Source organism: Schistocerca serialis, unplaced genomic scaffold, assembly GCF_023864345.2.
Source record: "Schistocerca serialis cubense isolate TAMUIC-IGC-003099 unplaced genomic scaffold, iqSchSeri2.2 HiC_scaffold_1173, whole genome shotgun sequence".
Taxonomy (NCBI): Eukaryota; Metazoa; Arthropoda; class Insecta; order Orthoptera; family Acrididae; genus Schistocerca; species Schistocerca serialis.
In genome coordinates this window covers 210,001-215,000 of record NW_026047374.1, presented here as the reverse complement: position 1 = coordinate 215,000, position 5,000 = coordinate 210,001, and the positions used below count along the sequence as shown (strand labels likewise).

General features: G+C 56.3%; 3 non-coding genes across 3 annotated transcripts in view; all 3 read right to left on the bottom strand.

Annotated features, from left to right (window-relative positions):
- LOC126433777 (large subunit ribosomal RNA) overlaps nucleotides 1-342 on the bottom strand; it is a 4,178-nt gene extending 3,836 nt beyond the window's left edge. Inside the window, exon 1 of the ribosomal RNA XR_007578749.1 lies at nucleotides 1-342. This exon is cut by the window's left edge and continues 3,836 nt beyond it. This is a non-coding gene — a ribosomal RNA (large subunit ribosomal RNA).
- A 188-nt stretch (nucleotides 343-530) lies between these two features.
- On the bottom strand, nucleotides 531-685 carry LOC126433801 (5.8S ribosomal RNA). Its single transcript, XR_007578754.1, has one exon. It is a non-coding gene; the product is annotated as a 5.8S ribosomal RNA (ribosomal RNA).
- A 351-nt stretch (nucleotides 686-1,036) lies between these two features.
- LOC126433742 (small subunit ribosomal RNA) lies at nucleotides 1,037-2,946 on the bottom strand. Its single transcript, XR_007578720.1, has one exon. It is a non-coding gene; the product is annotated as a small subunit ribosomal RNA (ribosomal RNA).
- Nucleotides 2,947-5,000: the final 2,054 nt, after the last annotated feature.

The window sequence follows — 5,000 nt, the reverse complement described above, 5'->3', positions numbered from 1 at the left end:
GTCATATTTAGTCTCAGATGGAGTTTACCACCCACTTGGAGCTGCACTCTCAAGCAACCCGACTCGAAGGAGAGGTCCCGCCGACGCTCGCACCGGCCGCTACGGGCCTGGCACCCTCTACGGGCCGTGGCCTCATTCAAGTTGGACTTGGGCTCGGCGCGAGGCGTCGGGGTAGTGGACCCTCCCAAACACCACATGCCACGACAGGCGGCAGCCTGCGGGGTTCGGTGCTGGACTCTTCCCTGTTCGCTCGCCGCTACTGGGGGAATCCTTGTTAGTTTCTTTTCCTCCGCTTAGTAATATGCTTAAATTCAGCGGGTAGTCTCGCCTGCTCTGAGGTCGTTGTACGAGGTGTCGCACGCCACACCGCCAGCCGGCTGTGCACGCTACCGAGTAAGTACCGGTATGCGAACCGCCAGGCGACGGGCGCGCATCGCACGTTTAAGGAGGCGCGGCCGGCCCCACAGGCGGCCGCGACGCTCCCAGGTCTGCGAAGCGGGGCAAACGCCGCGCGCTTCAGTATACGTAGCCGACCCTCAGCCAGACGTGGCCCGGGAACGGAATCCATGGACCGCAATGTGCGTTCGAAACGTCGATGTTCATGTGTCCTGCAGTTCACATGTCGACGCGCAATTTGCTGCGTTCTTCATCGACCCACGAGCCGAGTGATCCACCGTCCTGGGTGATCTTTTCTTAGTTTCCACTGTCTCTTTCAAGACAGTTGCATAGGCGGGACGTAGGCGTGTGGCGGCCCCTGTTCAAGCGTTCTGTGTCCAACGGCCTCACGGCCGATGGGCGTCGTACGGCTCCACACCGGAGCGGACAGGCAGTCGGGCGAAAGTCATTCAAAACCGGCGCCAGGCGCCAGGTGCCGCAGGCCAGCCGCTCCAGCGCTTCAGCGCTCGTACCACACAACATTGGCGTTAGTTTTGAGAAGCACGCGTGGTTCCGCACGCGGCGCACGGCTACTGCGAGCCGTACAGGTAGCGTGTTGCGCGACACGACACGCACATCGAAAGACATGCAGTCTAGTCGGTAATGATCCTTCCGCAGGTTCACCTACGGAAACCTTGTTACGACTTTTACTTCCTCTAAATGATCAAGTTTGGTCATCTTTCCGGTAGCATCGGCAACGACAGAGTCAATGCCGCGTACCAGTCCGAAGACCTCACTAAATCATTCAATCGGTAGTAGCGACGGGCGGTGTGTACAAAGGGCAGGGACGTAATCAACGCGAGCTTATGACTCGCGCTTACTGGGAATTCCTCGTTCATGGGGAACAACTGCAAGCCCCAATCCCTAGCACGAAGGAGGTTCAGCGGGTTACCCCGACCTTTCGGCCTAGGAAGACACGCTGATTCCTTCAGTGTAGCGCGCGTGCGGCCCAGAACATCTAAGGGCATCACAGACCTGTTATTGCTCAATCTCGTGCGGCTAGAAGCCGCCTGTCCCTCTAAGAAGAAAAGTAATCGCTGACAGCACGAAGGATGTCACGCGACTAGTTAGCAGGCTAGAGTCTCGTTCGTTATCGGAATTAACCAGACAAATCGCTCCACCAACTAAGAACGGCCATGCACCACCACCCACCGAATCAAGAAAGAGCTATCAATCTGTCAATCCTTCCGGTGTCCGGGCCTGGTGAGGTTTCCCGTGTTGAGTCAAATTAAGCCGCAGGCTCCACTCCTGGTGGTGCCCTTCCGTCAATTCCTTTAAGTTTCAGCTTTGCAACCATACTTCCCCCGGAACCCAAAAGCTTTGGTTTCCCGGAGGCTGCCCGCCGAGTCATCGGAGGAACTGCGGCGGATCGCTGGCTGGCATCGTTTATGGTTAGAACTAGGGCGGTATCTGATCGCCTTCGAACCTCTAACTTTCGTTCTTGATTAATGAAAACATACTTGGCAAATGCTTTCGCTTCTGTTCGTCTTGCGACGATCCAAGAATTTCACCTCTAACGTCGCAATACGAATGCCCCCGCCTGTCCCTATTAATCATTACCTCGGGTTCCGAAAACCAACAAAATAGAACCGAGGTCCTATTCCATTATTCCATGCACACAGTATTCAGGCGGGCTTGCCTGCTTTAAGCACTCTAATTTGTTCAAAGTAAACGTGCCGGCCCACCGAGACACTCACTCAAGAGCACCCTGGTAGGATTGCAACGGGGTCCGCCTCGGGACGCACGAGCACGCACGAGGCGCGTCGCACGCCTTCGACTCGCCCCACCGGCAGGACGTCCCACGATACATGCCAGTTAAACACCGACGGGCGGTGAACCAACAGCGTGGGACACAAATCCAACTACGAGCTTTTTAACCGCAACAACTTTAATATACGCTATTGGAGCTGGAATTACCGCGGCTGCTGGCACCAGACTTGCCCTCCAATAGATACTCGTTAAAGGATTTAAAGTGTACTCATTCCGATTACGGGGCCTCGGATGAGTCCCGTATCGTTATTTTTCGTCACTACCTCCCCGTGCCGGGAGTGGGTAATTTGCGCGCCTGCTGCCTTCCTTGGATGTGGTAGCCGTTTCTCAGGCTCCCTCTCCGGAATCGAACCCTGATTCCCCGTTACCCGTTACAACCATGGTAGGCGCAGAACCTACCATCGACAGTTGATAAGGCAGACATTTGAAAGATGCGTCGCCGGTACGAGGACCGTGCGATCAGCCCAAAGTTATTCAGAGTCACCAAGGCAAACGGACCGGACGAGCCGACCGATTGGTTTTGATCTAATAAAAGCGTCCCTTCCATCTCTGGTCGGGACTCTGTTTGCATGTATTAGCTCTAGAATTACCACAGTTATCCAAGTAACGTGGGTACGATCTAAGGAACCATAACTGATTTAATGAGCCATTCGCGGTTTCACCTTAATGCGGCTTGTACTGAGACATGCATGGCTTAATCTTTGAGACAAGCATATGACTACTGGCAGGATCAACCAGGGAGCTGCGTCAACTAGAGCTGAGCAGCCGGCCGCCCGGGAGTGTGTCCCGGGAGCCCGCGCGAACACGCAAGCGTCCGCTCAATTATTCTGCAAACAGGAGGAGGCTGAGCTCCCCTGCACAATACACCTCGAAACCCTCTCAGGTCCCGGCGGCGCGCAGCGCCGTCCTAAGTACTTGGTCGGGTTCGAGAGAGGCGCAATCGCCCGGAGTTTGGCGAGTAGACGCTTTAGGTGCGACCACCCGTGCTCCCAACTGAGCTTGCCGCTGCCGACAGAGGCCCGGGAGCGTGCTGTCGTGGCATTGCCGGCGGGAGACAACACGCGCCACCTACGGTGGCCGGCAGCTCCAACGCCAGCGCCACAGAAGGACAAAAGCCCCACTTGGGTGCCGAAGCGAACTCTCCCAGCACAGCGCACGCGCCAACACGTCCGCACAGCTGCGATACAATCCACCTGCGAGAACCGCAGAGGCGACCGAGCAGCAGACGGCGTCGCGGCGCCGAGCGCCGGGCGGCGGCGCATCCTCAGCGCACACAGTCCTCAATCGGACCAGCACACTGCAGATGTCCACCGCGCTTCGCACCGGGCCCGCGAGGACCTACTTTGGCCGCACGGCGCCGCGTGCAGGGTGCGCCGGCGCGCAGCTGCGCCGCCTGCCGCCTCCGTCGGCCGGCGCGCCTGCCACTGGCCGCCCCCACCAGCCGGCTGTAGCGCGTGCGCCCACGCACCGCGCGGCCAGCACGCCGGGAGGCCCCCCCTCACCGGCCGGGGACGGTCCCACCCAGCCACCGCCGCGTATCGCTTCACACCCACATGCCATTCACGTTCGTGGGCATGGTGGGTATCGCTGAAACAACCGGTTGGTAGCTCAACCGATCGTCGCCATCACTGATTCACCTCTAGCGAGAACAACCGCACCACAACGGTTTACCAGTTCTTCATTTGCGTAACGTCACCAGCAAACGTAGACGTGCATCGCCATTTGCAAATTCAACGATTGTTGCATGCCTGTGTCAGGTGTCACGACACACTATGTCTGCCCACATACACGCAACAACATGTGCACGCTTCGCGAACACGTGGAAGGTGGCCCCCGTACGTATGCGATGTCCATTGCGCGAACGACTGTCAACCGGCCTCTGTCGCATGTCGCAGATGTGGAACGCAGTGCACCATGCTATCACGGTGTGTGAGAAGAGACGACTACGTCTGACAACACGCGCCACTACATCAACAGACGGCTCATGGTGATCGCCATCCACGGCATACCATACTGCAATCCAGCTCTTATAGGGAGACGACACGTAGCTGAGTGCACAATATTTGGACCGTATGGTTCGCCGTTGTTGGCGCAGTCGTGGTACGGTCACACATGTACCACGATGTATCATTCAGTACATGAGGACCAATGTGCAGTACAGTGTGTGATTTGGACGTACAACATCAGCGGACAGTTGACACAAGCCGTACCACAACGTAGGCTGTGCTTCGCCATGCGAATGCCAATGAACAACTGCGAAGGGCATTGAGCATGTACGTCCTGCTGCCGTCCGCATTACAGTGTATAGCTGCAAGGTGTTTAACATGAAGCGATACTCTGGGGACCGGGCAGTGCGAGTAGCAAACTATATTGCGGGGGTTGCAGTTAGGCAACACTACACTAATTTAACGCGTCGTATGACAATTACAGAGCAGGTTAAGGCCCAACGTGTGTTGGGTTAAGGCGCAACGTGGGTTGGGTTAAGGCGCAACGTGGGTTAGGTTAAGGCGCAACGTGGGTTGGGTTAAGGCGCAACGTGGGTTAGGTTAAGGCGCAACGTGGGTTAGGTTAAGGCGCAATATAGGTTAGGTTAAGGCGCAATATAGGTTAGGTTAAGGCGCAATATAGGTTAGGTTAAGGCGCAATATAGGTTAGGTTAAGGCGCAATATAGGTTAGGTTAAGGCGCAATATAGGTTAGGTTAAGGCGCAATATAGGTTAGGTTAAGGCGCAATATAGGTTAGGTTAAGGTACAATATGGGTTAGGTTAAGGCGCAATATAGGTTAGGTTAAGGT